Consider the following 16,682-nt stretch of genomic DNA (forward strand, 5'->3'; position numbering starts at 1 on the left):
GGTATGTGTGAAGTAGACTATAACAGGTATTTATTTCACTTTTTTACAATGACTTCTTTTGCTATTTTGACTAACTGAATTCAACTTTATTGACATTAGCCATCATTGGGCTAATTGAAACTTATCCATAAAGCCAGGGCTATGAACCAATTGCTCTAGAGAGATGACTCTTACTTCTTTAAAAGAACCTGTTATAGTCTATGTGTTTGGTGGAAAAAATCTCATTACCAAATTTCAATTTACCAGTAGCTGACTCAGATTAGAAAAAGTTTCATCGTCGAGTCTCATCAATGGAAAATAATCTACTTAGATTTGCAAGGGTACAAAAGATGTTCCACCCTTTATGCTTCTAAATATCAATACCAAGCCTTTCGTCTAATTCATTGCTTTGGAGAAGGCTCTCTCATTTATGTGGGAGGGTAGTGTTTGGGATGTATTTCTTCTGAGGTAAGGTCAGGATCCTTTTCTTTCTGGTTTTCAATCTTGATACTTTTACCAAAAATATATAACTCTGTTTGTGAAAAGCTTTTAATCTAATGATATTCAAAGAACTACAAGATTGCAAAATTGATTCAATGCTCATAACCTTAAAAGCATCATATTTTTATTTCAAAAGGCGGAGAAATGAAAAAAAACATGTTCAAACAAGATGCTACAAAATGAAAAGTACAATAGTGGTAGATAACAACTTCCACTGCCTCATTTTTCCTTATATGTTTGATGTATAATCAGACCAGGATCTTTATCTATATTTGTACCCCATTCCTTGATCATTTCTTGGGTAGCTTCTTTGGGAGAGCAAATCTCAACTTTCTCTTGAGCTATCTCTTGATTAAATCCCATCATTATCTTTCTGGACTGGAAATTGAGCTCAGTTTGAATTTAAAAACAAATCTCTTTGATGGTAATAGTTGTATCCTGGTTCTGGATGTTTCTTATAGTAACATTCACTAAATTTCCCCTTGCATCTCTTGATTTCAAAAGATTTGATAGAGGTGTCTCCAAGATTGTATCTGTCTTGCTTCTTTTTAAACCTGTAGGCCAATCTCGGATTACCTTTCACTTTGTTTTTTCATTTCTTATTCTTGTATCATCTCTTAGCTTGAAAGAAGTATCGAGAGTTAAATCTTCTATACATACTTCATCTTCTTGTGCTTTGTCTGATCCTCCATTTGTTTTGACATTATCAACTTCATTCTTGGGGTTGACTCCCAAATGTTTGATCAAAATGGATTGACTGTCGGCATCCACTTCTATAATTCCATGAGTCAGAAGATCTTGAACTTGTTGTTTGAAGTTACCACAATTTTCGATGGAGTGTCCTCGGATTCTAGCATGATACTCACAAAAGACCTTTTTATTATACCATCTTGGGTAAGGAGGTACCAAAGGTTTAGCCTGACATGGAGAAATAAGCTGGGCTTTATGTAATTTGGCATATAACTTGCTACATGAGATTAAAGGAAAACATGGTAGATATTCCCTTGATATGACCGTTTCTTTACTATTGCCTTCTTAAAAATGTTTGCTTTGAATGTCTGACTTTTGATCAACGTCTTGAGAGAGATGACTTGAAAATTTCTCTTTCCCAATCAGCTTTGAGTTTCTGAGGAGCTTAGGTTTCCCTTTTTCAAAACATAACAACCTTTCTGCCATAAGGTCTTGGACTTTTAATTTTAGCATTATGCAATTTTCTGTGGAATGACCAAAATCTCTAGAATGATAATTGCATGGATTCTTGATATTTTTCCAATTTAGATGCAAATAAGTACTAGGAGGGATGGGAGTTACAAGACCACTTTCAAAGAGAAAGGGTAACAACTCTGAATACAAAATGGGAATTGGAAAGAAATGTGTCATCATTTTTTCTTTCTTGCCTTTTTTTTTATCTATTTTCAATAGGACTTGCTCCATGTTTCTCTTCTTAGAACCAACTTCAATGTCCATGTTATCTGTCATATTTCCTGATCCGTAAAAATGGGTTGGATTTCTATATTCCACAACAGGTTCTTGGTCATTTTTCATATTGAAATCCATACTTTTTCCTGAGGCCTTCATTTTTTCAAGCTCAATAGGGTCTTCTAACATTTTATCCCCATATAGTAGAGTAACCATCATACCCATCATCTCAGACATTTTTTCCCTGTACTCAGCTTGGAACATTCTTGTTTCTTTAACCATTTCTCGTTGGACTTCCTCAAGTTGTTCTTGGATTCTCTCAATCCTTCCAACTCGAGCTAATATTCCATTCATTGCTTTCAATCCTTTTTTTAAGACATGCCCTTGATTTTTAGAACTCCTGATTCCAAAATCTTTCACTGATTACTCTTATGTGATGTTTATGCAAAGAATGAATACAAATATAAATGTAAATGCATGTATGAAAGAGTGTAATTCAAGAGTAATTATCTTAAAACAATTTTCATTGAACACAAAAGGGTTTTTTAATACATCCAAAGGTCATTACATATAAAGGATAGCTTTCCCTCCTAATTTCTCTATCTCCTTAAAAGGCCAAGTTAACTTCCATTTATGCTCTAGAATTAGATTGTCATCCTGCTTCAGCTCCCTTGTAAAACCAGCTAAGTTCACCAGCTTGTGGGCTACCTTGCCTGCTTGAGCAGCAGCTTTCTTCAAGTCATTATTTTTTTCTTGAATCTTGCCTACCATTTCTCAAAGTTACAGATAATATTGTTCATTTTCCTTTATCAAGGAACCTTTATGTTCAAGAAGTTCTCGTACCAGATCTCCATATTCATCCACCATTTTCAGCAATGTATGGTTTTGAGCTCTAATAGATTTTAATTCAGTATTAATCTCACATTGATGGATCAAATATGAAGTTTCCATGTTGTCTATATCCTTCTTCAATATCTGGTTTTCAGCTTGACATTTCTCCAAATTGGTAATGGATGCATTGTATATTTCTTCAGTAATTTGAAAGTCATAGGATAATTTCTTTGTTTGATCCTCATGTATCTTTTTTCAGTGCTCAACATCACTCTTCAGTTTAATGATTTCTGTCATCCATTCTTCAGGGGTGTTTCCTAGTCCAACATCTTTGAAGGTTTGACTGACTTTTCGAAAATCATCAAGCATGGCTTCAACCTCTGTGTTCAATTTCTTGTTTTAGTCTTTCCAAAAATGAGCTTGAGCTTCATAAAAATTCTCTTCCCTATGATTGTTCTTATTGATGCTCTTACCATAAAAAGCTTTCGGTATCAATCTAACAGGATTTTTATGTTTATATCCCTCCATTATTTTAAAAGCTTCCTTGAGATATCATTCCTTGAGATATCCTTCTTTGACTGCTTCACAGTTTACTTGATTATGAAACCTTTTGTCCATAATGAAAAACTTTGATAATCACTCTTGAATCAACACCCTTGGGTATGTTATGATTATGCAAATGAAAACAGAATAATTAACATGTGCATTTTCAGAATATATACAAAAACTGGTTAGTAAGAAAAAATCATACCCTAACCTCATGTTTTCTAGTTCCATGCTTTGTTTGGAAAAATAACCTAACTGCATGATGTCTAGTTCGCATGCATTTATTCAGAAAATAAATAATAATAAATAAAATAAAAAGAATCATGCTTTTTCTTTGTGTACTAATCTTACAAAACTCATTCAGTTTAGGCTTCACCTAGACTCTAGTTCTACGTTTGCTATACGCTGAGTTTTGGCTCTAGAGTAAAAAGGGTCAACGAATTGTTCTTTGTTGGTGCCCTATTGGACTGCCAAACCCATAATCCTAGTCCATTACAAACTTTCGGATTAAGTTCAATTCGAAGGAACACACTTCCTTAAGTCCATACGGAGGTGAAAAACACACGAGGAACATAAGGTGTGAGCTCAAAGAATGGTCCCCTACCCCATACGGAGGTGAAAACCACACGAGGAATAGTTTCTCATTCACTTAAACAATATAAGAGTGGGGTTTTAGCTCATGTCATGAATGCAGTGCACAGTGGGTGAGGAAAAGCATAAAATAAAATACGGCCTATTATTTTATTTTAATGACCCAAAATTAAATATGTACACATAAAAACAAAAGGTTAGTATAATAATAAAAATAATTAAAACAAGATTAACAAAAATTTATTATTTACTGCAAAGACGAATAATTAATAAATTGGTGGCTAACTCTCATTTTTTTTAAAAAATTCCCCAATGGAGTCGCCAAGCACTCGAGACATTTCTATGCCCTGGCGATGGAGAGTGCAAATAGTACACCCCAGATGGTATAACTAGTCTCGAAAAGTAAGTGTTTATCCTCCATGAATCAGATTAAATACCAAATTGTAGAGTCGCCACCAATCTTTTAATTCGGTGAGATTGATCACCAAAATGTCATATTATTTTAATTAAAAAATTCCTAAGAATAATATTAAAATAATACAACTCGGGTCTGCTTACCAGAAAAATAAGTTCGAGAGTCGGTTACGTATGAGAAAGAATTAGCATTCCCACAACGCCCAATATTGGTACCGATATTTATTAATTAAATGTCTTTGCAGTAATTGATAAATTTTCTTTTTAGTCTTAATATAAATACTAAATATTTAACATAAATATTATTGACACTATTATAATATTTAATGTTGAAACTATATTATAAAATTATTCTAATATATAAAAGTATATTAATACTATAATTAGTCTTATAATAATAATTAGTGACTAAAATATAAAATAGTAACATTAATTAACCTACTTAAAAATAATATTGAAGCTGTATATTAATTATATATTTTAACCTAAATTAATTCGGGACTAAAATATACATTTTTAATACTTAAGGGACTAAATGCATAATTTTACCTATAACATATATATTAATATAATAAGGACTAAAATAAAAATAATTAAAATGCGAAATCAAAATTGAAATACACAAAAAACCTGATTTCGGGACCAAAATTAAAGATTTACAAAGTTGGAAGAACCACATACGAAATTTAGCCATTCCCTAATTACACTGAAGCCCCTCCCCAAAACGACGTAGTTTTGGGAGGGTATAAATATACCCCAACCGACCCTTTAAGGGAAAACTCTCTATTTCTCTCCTTTCTTCTCTCTCTTTAAATGAGATATGCTCTGACATCTCTCTAAAAGCCCTCGCCGGAGGGTAGCCGGTCACCGGTCGGCCGCCATGTTCCGCCGATCTCTGACGCCACCAACCACCACCCATTGTGATCAGAAATTACCCGAATACACCAAAATAAATCCCGAACCCTCCTAAAGCCTAATCCGGCAGCCTTTTATTCTAAAAACCCCTAAATCAACGTAGATCTAGGATTTTTAGCTTCGAAGTTCTACTTATCCAACGACGCGTGGAGGAGCGTAGATGTTCCGATGAAGGTAATATTCCCTCGACCTTCTCTCTATATTTTCTTGTGGCTTGGTTGTTGGGTTTCTTGTTTTTTTTCTTCATTGCAGGTGCATCCCTATTTATAGGGAGTTTCGATGCTCCCTTTGGACCGATTAAAAGACTGTACCCCGGTGAGTCAACGGAGCTACAATGGTGACTCACCCTAGGGGTGGTGAGTTATACGATGCTATTTGATCTTCTAGAACCTTCTGGAGAGCTCTGGAGAGTCGGCAACGTCGTGGCAGTGTCTGGTTGGATCTGCTGGAGGCGGTGGCCGAAATAGACACTAGGGTTACAATGATACCCTAGGGTTTCTGCTGGATGGCTTATGAACCATTGGATCTCCATTTGATCGTGCGATGGAGAGCTGTATGGCGTTGGAGTAGAGATGAAACCCTAACTGCTGATGGGGCTTCTCACGTGGCTCGCTGAATCTGGGTCTGGACAAGTTTGTGCTTGCATCTGACTCGGGCCCGGGCTTGGTTGTAATCGGGCCTGTGTGCCTTACTTTGTAACTGGGCCTTCGGGCTTTATAAATAATAATATTTATAATATAATATTATTATATATATAATAATGTATATATAATAATCGTCACTCGGACAAAAATGACCGTCGACAAGGTCCTTCCACCATGTCCTCATATCTGCAAATGGGGCGGCTCATATTTTGGCGTCGCTTTCTTCCGTCTCCGAGGATGATGAGTTTTGGGTCGAAGAGGCCCCACCCTCAGTTTCGTTACAAGCTGCTGAAGACTGAAGGCTCTCTAGGTCAGATTAGTTTCGACCTTTTTCTCTCAGTTGGGTCAAAGAAGGTTCCACGCCCGTTGTTTTTCAATTTCTTTTAAGTTTTAGTTAGTTGATAATACTTATTATCAAATGTCCAATGGACCTTTCTTATTACTAAATGATTATGTAAGTAATTTGTCTTATTCATAGAATCATTACTAAATATATTTTGTAATAAATATATATTATCTTTCATTCATTATTCTTTTAAAAAGATTTCAAAATATTTTCGTATCAGAAATTTTAACTTCGATAGATTGTATTTACTTAATTTATTATTATCAATCACAACATTAAGTTGATTTAAAGAGGAAATTATGATTCCTCATAACTTGAAATTAGACTTTCCTCACTTGTAATTAATTAATAAGAGTTATAAGTAAGAAATATTGACGAAACAAAGTTGTCCTCTAAATTGGACCATTTTCTATATAAATAATAGAACACAAATTAGTTAAGGTAAAGTATACAAATGGTTTGTCGATTATATGATATTATTTTATTATGTCCATCAATTATTAAAAATTACAAAATGATCACTCGATTATTCATTATGTTCCAAGCTCGTCCTTTTCTGTTAAATAATTGACAACAACCTAAATGTACGTCAACCTGTTGACTGAGATATGATAAAATATGATCTCATAATCTCAAACGACTATCATATCTCAATCAACATGTTAACGTCCAACTCATACGACCGTTAATTTTTTAATGGAAAATGACAAGTTTGGAATATAATGAATAGTTGAGTGATTATTTTGTAATTTTTAACAGTCGATGGTCTCAACAAAGCAACTCTCGGTACTCAGAGGACCATTTTATAACTTTTAATAGTCAATGAACTCAATAAAATAGTATCCTATAGTTGGATGACCATTTGTGTACTTCACCCATTAGTTAAATTATGTTTTTTAAAAGAAATAATAGCTCAAAAGAAATAACAATTCAAATAAGGATTCATGCTGAAATTAAAAGGCTTAATGGCCAAATAAGTGCCCAAACTATGCCTTTTGTGCCAAATAAGTGCCTACGTTTTTTTTTGCCCATCCAGGTGCCTAACGTTACAAAACGTTAGCACTTTAAGGGATTGGGCCGTCAACACCGTTAGTTTTCACCGTTAAGTGACACGTGTCACAACCTGTAATTTTGAAATTTATTTTTCATAAAATATTATTATATTTATAAAAAAACCCTAACTTTTCTTATATTATAAAACAACCCCAAAATCCTAAATCTTAACCTTAATCCGCCATCGCCACCCTCTCCGGCCATGACCACCGTCGCTGACGTAGTCCTTGCCATCATCCTAATTATATGTCGCCGTAGTTGTCACCGATTCACCATCGGAATCAAGTGAGATCGTAATTTTCATCCAAGGGTTCACGGGATTTAAAACATCGATTTATCGTCGATCAGTCGTCAATCGATCACAATTTCATAGGGGTTTTGGTCATCGAGGGAGGGGAGGTTGGGTGGAGTTTCTTTGACAGCAAAGGACGGCGGTAGGCAAGGGTTGGGTTGAAATGAAGGTTTTTAAAGTTTAGGGGTTATTTCAAAATTTGTGTATTTTTTTTAAATATATAATTTTATATAAAAATTTTAAAATTACCGGGTTGTGGCATGTGTCACTTAACAGAAAAATTAACACCGTAAACAGTCTGAACGCCTAAAAGGGTAACGTTTGTAACGTTAGGCACCCAGATAGACAAAAAAACGTAGGCACTTATTTGGCCATTAAGCCAAATTAATATTTTCACTATATTAAGAGATAAACTGTGCTAATTAAAGCGACAAACTATTCACAACAACATTAAACTAGTCGGCAAAGCTAGTCTAAACATCAGCAATTGTGAAATCTAAGTCTATGCTTTTTTTTATTATATGTACGAATCTGAATTTTATATTTGTATACAATTTAAGTGTACAATCATATTTAAATTTTAATAATACACGCATGATAAAAATCCAAATCCAAATCTAAATCCAAAATTAACATTTAAATGTATGATTTCTAAATATATAGAATATGAATCGGACTACTTTCTATCTAAATACACTAAGAGCCAAAATTAGATGCCTTTTTATGAGTATATAATTGTGAATTTAGAATTTATTAAATAGTTTCAGTTGTAGAAAGAAATATTTTTTTAAAGATTTTGATTTTGAATAACTGTATTTAAAGAATATATATACACATTATCAAAAAAAATTTAAAACAAATATCACTTAGTAATTATGTCAAATTATTAAACAAAAATTTAAAAAAAATGTCTAGCTTATTATAATTTTTTTTTTTTTAAAAAAGTTCACAAATTGACTCGTAATTAATGAAAAAAAACTCTAACCATAGAGATGGAACAAAAACTTGTCACTGAGTGAGTAGCACTACCGACACCAAATGTAGAAACTATTCATTCTTTGATGCCTATAACAGCTTTGCTAATTGAAAGGAAATTTTGATATTTTCTGGACGATAGGATAGGATAGGAGTTGGAGGTGATATTCTCGACTCGAATAACAACATTATAAACCCTAAATAAAAAAATCTAACATAATTTCAACCTTTTTCTCCTTTTGTTTGTATTTTTGAAAACAAATAATTTCTCATGTTTATTTGTATTTTTAATATATTCAACAAATAGAATTGCTTTTTGAATTGTTTGAATATTTTTATTTTAAAATAACACTAGTAGGATATATTATTCATGAGTACCGACTAAATAACAGTGAATACAACAATCGAGTTATCTTCGTTCTTCTCTCTTTTCAATTATAGATTAAGATTATATTTAAAAAATAGATTAAGATTATTTTTCTTTCAAAATTAAAGAATATGAAGATTATTAAAGAAGAGATATTTATTACCTCCCTTTGGATATCATGTTACAAGACCATTACAATTGATATAAAAGCCAAAAAACATTTAAAAAAAAAAGTTACAGACATGTACAAAAAACATGTTTTCCCTAGTTTCAACATAAACAACATGCAGTGCTGCTCAATCTTGTTGGATTTGAATCCATATCTCTTGGGAATACAGATTTGACAATATCAAACCTTTCATCTACAAACTACAGAAAACATTGATCATATCATTTGATACTAACTTTGGGTCATAAACATCACCACCTTCGGACAAAAATCTTTTGGATGAATTAGTTGTCAAAAGTTTCTTTTCATGTCCGTGTTCCCACCCATAAAACCAGAATACACTATATATCTAAACACGTTCAAATTCGTATCCAGTTAAATACTACAATAACAACAATATCAATTGATGTAATATTCAATCTAGTTTCAAAATAGATTCCCCCCAAAAAAAATCTAGTTTCGAATACCAACAGCTACTACATGAAAACAGCTGATTAACTAGCACGCTTACACTGACGTCCTTTAACTCATGTTGTCATGTTCTTTGCTTTGTCCTTTGACAAGTAAGCCATAATTTAACACGCTTTCTGTTGCTATATGTTTGTTATGTTGTTTATAACGATAATCATGAAACCCAAATATAATTAAAAAAAAAACAATGTCCTCAACATTGTAATAAACCCTAATCGAAAGCCATAGCTCAGAGCTTGTTCTTGAGGAAATCATGATGGGACCACAGAGGAGCTTGTCTTCACCATTCGAAAATCTTCTGTTTAATCGAGGTTTTTGTTTGGATGTGTCTGAAGGGATCATTTCTTCGTTTCTTAGCGATGTTTATTGTTGGTGCTTTAGGTAGGCTTCATGTTCTATCTACATCTGACAACACAGCTAAGAGATATGTCCAAGCCGCAATTTCTTGTCCTTTTCCATCCAGTTTTCTGGATGAAAATTGCATTAACGTTGAAATCCAAGAGTACAAAAAGATGGCCATACACGTTTGTCATCATAGAAATAAAGATTAAAAAACATTGGATATTTTCAATAAATTCCATGGTACATATCTACCAGTGTTAGTTTGCATAAACTAGGGTTTGATTTTATAATATTCTGTAGACTGATAAAACCTATAGTGCGAGGAGGATCGAATATATTCTAGCAACGTATGAATTTCATGAAGTCAAAGTCCGACATGAAGCGTACAACGTGGACGGTTTTATCATTTTATTTTTAATTTTATTTAATGTGAAACATTGGACAGAATCTCTTAAAGTTTACGCCATCAAATTCAACTATCCCACTTTGTTAATCATTCATTAACTTTTTCCAAAAATACAAAACGAAGAATTAATTCCAACGTTGAAAAGAGAGGAATCAAATCACTACTACTTAATTAATTGTTTAAAATGAAACACTTGGTTCGCCCTTATAGTTTTTTCTTTAAACTATTTTACTATTTTCATACGTTTTTTCCTTTATTAATGTTCATGAAAAATCTTTATTTGCATATTTATATATAATTTTTCATGAAATTTTTTCCAAAAAATTGTCCATCAACGACAAATTCTAGTGCTTATAACAAGATTATTTTCGAGTCCAATTCTATTGATATTTGTAAATATTGAATTTTTAATATATTTAAATGATTTGAAGAAATTATAAATAAGTTTAGAATTATTGTCAGATACACTAATTAACACTGAACTAACAATATTTTTCAAATGATGTTTTAATATTTTCATGTCTTATTTAAGACTTGATTATTTTGTTCATCAACTCTTGATTTAAACATTCGGGTTGATTTTTCATATTGATATTCATTCTCACATACATCCAGTAGACGCAACTACTCAAAGCCAATACTTTTAGAGAGAATAACATTTTCTCTTAATAATATATATTTTATAATTTAAACTCATTGCATAGCCATATTAGTCAAAGAGAGTATTATTTTTCTTTGAGGTCTCGGGTTTGAGTAGCTAAATCTGTAAGGTGTGTGTGTTGTTAATGGTTAAAAAATTATAAACAAATATTACCTTATAATCACTTTAAACTATTAAAAATATATAAATAATTATTTATATTTTAGGTTAATTTACTTTATTTTATGACAGAGAAATTTATTTTAAAAAGTTAACATTTATATCAACATATTATTTTTCTCAAATTTAAATTTTATCTCCATAATAAATTTAGAAAATTAACAAACGCATGCATGTTAGTATATTTATTAATTTTAGCTATTTATAAAATATGAAATAAATAAAACATGTATACATATGTGGCCTACAAGAAATAAACATTAGAACATATATTATCAATTTTGAGTATTTTTCATCATAAATCAATGAAAACAACTACTCAATTCTAATAAAGTATATAAATGTAAACTAACTTAAAGTTTAACGATATTTTAAATATGTAGCTTAATGATAAGGTTGAAATCAGGGGTGGAGATAGGAGGTCATGCTCCTAGATATGGCAATTGTTCACTATTATTCCTTTAAATTTTAATGCTTTTAGCTAAGACATGGTTAAGTTGTATTTTGCTCGCTTTATAAATGATAAAATTTCAATTGGTCATCTTATAAATGATAAAATTCAAATAAATTATTTAAAATTTATAAATTTATAAGCTAAAATAGTGATAGAATTATATTATAATCCTTTTAAATTAAAATTTACTTCAAGTCCTTCCAAGGAAAAAAATCCTAATTTTATTTATGGTTGAAGTCTTAGGAGTTTTTAGGCCATACCTTCAAGTCCCAGCTCTTATAAAAAATGATCGGGTTCTCTCCAAAAAAGTTTTTGTAACCCCTTAGACCTGAACTGGACGTTATAATCGAATTTTGGAGATCACAATAATTTGAATCAACAGAAACTAAGAAATTTTTACATTATAGCATGTGTTATTAGAATACCGATGTTAATCCGTAAACAGAACTAAGAGTTCATAAAATATTACATAATTCGAGATTAAAGTCCAAAACAAATAAAAATAAGATATCCCAAAATCCCAATATAAATATATTTAATGTTAATAAAAATTTAAAATTATAGTCTAAAAATGTTCATACGATATCTATGAATACATACTACTAGTCAATCCTCTAACTACCAATCGGAACCTTAAAGGTCTAAGGAATCTGAAAAGACAAAAACTAAAAAGTGAGCTATAAGTCTCATTGCGTCCTCTAAGTGCAACAGATATCGATAATAAATCATAAATACTTCACAGAAGACATAAAGTGTAAATAAAAAAAATCAGGTAACGGTAAATTAATAGTTCATTACCGAAATATTATAACAAAAAATTTCACAATCTTACCTTTCATTGCGGGTAAACATGAAGGGGATGTTATCCTCCGAAGAGGTATCTGAATCAGAATACAAAAATCAAGATGAGGATAATGCCCTACGAAGATATTTCCCTCGGAAGAGGATCCCAAACAGAAACATGATAATGATGTTGTCCTCTATAGAGGATCTTAGACAAATGACAGAAATACATCAATCTACATATTAAAAATAATAAAACAATAATCAGAAACCAGACATGTCATTGATAAACATAAGGAGAATACGAACATGCTCACAAAAAGAATTATACATTATAATAGCGTAAAATTAATAAGACGTCATGAGGACACATCTATATAAACTAAATAATATCAGTTAAGCCTTATGTTTCTCACGATCGGTAATACTAGATCCTGTAAATTGGGACTTGTATCTCGAGTCGAACGTGCAAAATCAAACTAAGCTAAGCGAGAGTGATCATGATTGTGATCTATTGGAGAGCAATGCAAAGACATATGATCATCGTGGTTATTTCAAAGTGAAACATTGTAGAGATACATTATTTTGCAAAACTTGAAACTTCACTTCCTCCCAAAACAATAACGCTAGAGGTAATGGATAAACCGAGATCACCAAACAAACAAGAATGATGTGTTGGAACAATTGGTACCAATGGTGAGACACACAACAACACAGACGACGACGAAATGAGGAAAAGCTGAAAAAACAATGAAAATGGTATGAAATAGTTGAAATCATACACAACAAAAGGAAGAATAAGAGAGAAAAAAAGATAAGAAAAAATGGGTTTTTTCTAAAACCTTAAAAATTAGTGGGTTAATTACAACCTTAGTTTCCATACTTTTATAAGTTTGCAAACGTACGTCGAAATTCCTTAACTTTTTAATTTAGCCCCAAAATTTTGAGGTGTTACAACTTCCCCTTAAGAATATTTCGCCTCGAAATTTTACGTGGCGAAAAAAGATTAGGGAATTGATCTTCCATAGACTTCTAGTCTCCCAAGTGGCCTCTGTAAGGTTACTGTTACTCCGTAGTACCTTAACCATTGGTATACGTTAGCTTCTTCGAACTTGATCTTCATAGGAAAGAATTTAAATAGGATCCACCTTATAACTAAGATCTGGTCTCAGCTTAACGTCCTCAACATGAATGATATGAGACATATCAAGACGATTGTGTCTCAACATAGAAACATGAAAGACATTGTGAATGCGCTCAAACTCAGGCGGTAACTCAAGTTGATAAACAATTGTTCCAACTCGACATAGAATCTGATAAGTTCCAATAAATCTCGAGCTTAGTTTGCCTTTACGTCTAAGTCGAAGTAACTTCCTAAATGATATATCTTCAGAAAGGCTCAGTCACCCAAATTGAACTCAATATTTCGTTTCTTCATATCAACATAAGATTTTTGTCCATAAAAAATAACCTTAAGCCTGTCTCGAATCAACATAATTGTATATCCTATCTCCTAAATAAGATTGTATCTCATAACCCTCTTCTCATATAACTCACTCTAACATAACAGAGTATGACACCTACAACCATGCAAGGCCTTGTATGGTGTCATCTGAATGTTGGTCTGATAATTGTTATTGTAGACAAACTCAACCAACGACAAATGATTCTCCAAACTGTCCAAAAATATACAATGCATTCTCCCAACATATTCTCCATAATCTGAATAACCCACTTAGAATGACTATCAGACTAAAACTTAATTGATTACCCAAAGCATCATGAAGAGACTTTTAGAATCGTGACATACACATTAGATCTCAATCATAAATAATAGACAAATGAACCATATGAAGGTGAACAATCTTCAAAATACACATCCAAGCCAATCTATCTAGAGTATAACTTTGAAAAATTAAGATAAAACAATTGAAAGACCAAATGAAGATGATAAAAAGGGAAAGAGAACTTTTATGGGATCGATGCCTCGGAGCTGAGTTTGGTCTTGAACTTAATCCTCCTCTGTAAGTTCAAAGTCTCGGACTTTGAAAATTTTGATGGGAACAATTTTCCTTTACTCACATCAAAATATTATTTAAAAAATTGACGGGACATGTAGGGAATGATCAACTCCTGATTAACTACTTTCAAGAAAGTTTAACGGGTTCGACGATCCGTTGGTATAATCAACTAAATCAAGATCACATCAGGTTGTGGAGAGATTTTTTCAGGTCTTTCTTAGAACAATACAAACACATGAACAATATGAGACCCAACCAAGTAATGTTACAAAGCATGGAGAAAAAAGCTAATAAAAATTTCCGACAGTATGCGCAGCGGTGGAAATATGTAATTGTGCAGGTTCATCATCCTTTGGACAAAAAGGAGGCGAGAAAACTCTTTGTGCATACTCTGAGGGTGCGTTTGGTTCACGAAATGTAAGATTACAAGTGAGAATAAAAGATTACCAAGGAATAGGATTACTGGGAATGTTGTATTTTGTGTTTGGTTGGTTTAGTAAGAATGTAAAATTACATAGTTTGGTTAAAGGAATAAATGATTATTGGAATGTATATTTTACCAAATTGTCCTTATTATATATTTGTTTTTTAACAATTTGAATTCTATTATAATATTACTATAATTAATTTATATATTTTCTTTAAAAAATTTAAATTCATAAAATTTATATTTTTTTACAAAATTAAAAAGATAAATATGTTTAATGAAATGGTAAAATTTTATTTTAACCTCTGAACTTTATATAAAATTCTAATTATGGAATTTTTTTGTAAATCTAAAATAGTTTAAGGATAAATTTGTAATTTAACCTTCGTATAATTTTTATTATTCAACGACAGAAGAAGGATAATTTTGAAAAAAAAATTAAGGGCATTTTAATCAAAAACGCTAGTAATCCAACAATACCTATGGGAAGGGTAATCACACTCCCGATAATATACCCAAAAAAATCTACTGTTGGTAATAAAACATTACCGGAAATAAGATTACCGGCCAACCAAACGGGGGAATGAGGATTCCATTCCCCCGGTAATAAAAAATGCCGTGAACCAAACGACCCCTGAAGGTTCTTTTCTTCGAGCACCTGGTCGTAATCACCCCCGGAACTTCACTGATGTTGCGATGGTCAATGAAATAGTAGAGGTAGCCATCAACAAGGAAAGATCGGGGGAAGTGAATTCCATAGGAGGCCAGCCCCAAAGCATAAAGAATGAGAGGTCAAAAATGGAAACGCCTATGGTTCTGGGAAATGCGTCATTGTCACTTGGTCGAAGTCAATAACGGTCGCATCATCAAATCCTCCAAGGCAATTTGACTCTATTCTCATTACGTATCGAAGCTGTTTCAACAACTCTATGATACACTTTCGGGACTTCCACCATCGGTGTCAATTCTTTAGGCGGTGTAAACAGGAGAGTTGTGTCCCAGGCTCAGCCATTGATTGTATTAGATTTCAATGTGTTGTGTAGTCTAGCAGCGCATTTGCTTCTAATGAAGATGCTTCTACCTTTGGAACTGTTGTTTTGCGTGGCCAATATGATGAATCCGATTCTCCTCGAACTCCAAGATCCAGGCTAGGAAGTCAAGAGAGAACTTCAAGTGCATCAGTTGAAGATAGCGCATCTAATCTTGCAGAGATGGTATTTGTTATTTATCTTTCTTGATCGATGCTGAGAATTTTATATGGATTTGGTTATTTATTTTGGCTGTGTTACTATCACTGAGTATTATTATTTTTCTCCAGAAATTCCCGCTCCAGAAGTTCCCGTGACTATTTGGATGCACAAAGATTATTTCCAAGGGTACGTCAACCGAGTGATGATGAAGAAAATGCCAAGATAATATCATCATCTGTCCCACTATCAATTATACTTCAAGTTCACTACTCGATATTTACTTTAGGTTTCCCTGCCAGTTAGCTTGACAGTAACTTTGAAATATTCATGTTTAAGTAGCTTGAAATTATTTCCTCATTTACTTGCAATTCTTTGGGCGTTGAAAAGTTGGAATTAGGATTCCTCTTTGGCCTTTGATTCCAAGGTACATTGTTGGAAATGAGAATAAATAAATTTGAGGGATTAAGAGATAGTAGATTTATGGATGTTATCTTTCAAGTTGAATTGGTTCTTAGAACAACCAACTTTTAGTGGAGGAATACAATAGTTTGCTATTTATTAGTTGAATTTATTTGTTTTAGATAATAATTGAATTTTTTATTTTAAGTGGTGGATATGGCTTTAAAATCAGATGGTCCGAACTATTGTTTTAGGTACTAATTGAATTAGTGGTAGATATGGCTTTAAACAGTTCATTGAATTTATTAGTTGAATTTATTTGTTTTA

The 16,682-nt window shown here is 32.3% G+C and overlaps 1 long non-coding RNA gene across 1 annotated transcript; it reads left to right on the forward strand.

Moving 5' to 3' along the window:
- The first annotated feature begins 1,960 nt into the window (after positions 1-1,960).
- Positions 1,961-15,979, forward strand: LOC120153581. Its single transcript, XR_005518803.1, has 4 exons — positions 1,961-1,971; positions 2,731-2,738; positions 6,572-6,573; positions 15,810-15,979. It is a non-coding gene; the product is annotated as an uncharacterized LOC120153581 (long non-coding RNA).
- Positions 15,980-16,682: the final 703 nt, after the last annotated feature.

Source organism: Hibiscus syriacus, unplaced genomic scaffold, assembly GCF_006381635.1.
Source record: "Hibiscus syriacus cultivar Baekdansim isolate YM2019G1 unplaced genomic scaffold, ASM638163v2 tig00002840_pilon, whole genome shotgun sequence".
Classification (NCBI taxonomy): Eukaryota; Viridiplantae; Streptophyta; class Magnoliopsida; order Malvales; family Malvaceae; genus Hibiscus; species Hibiscus syriacus.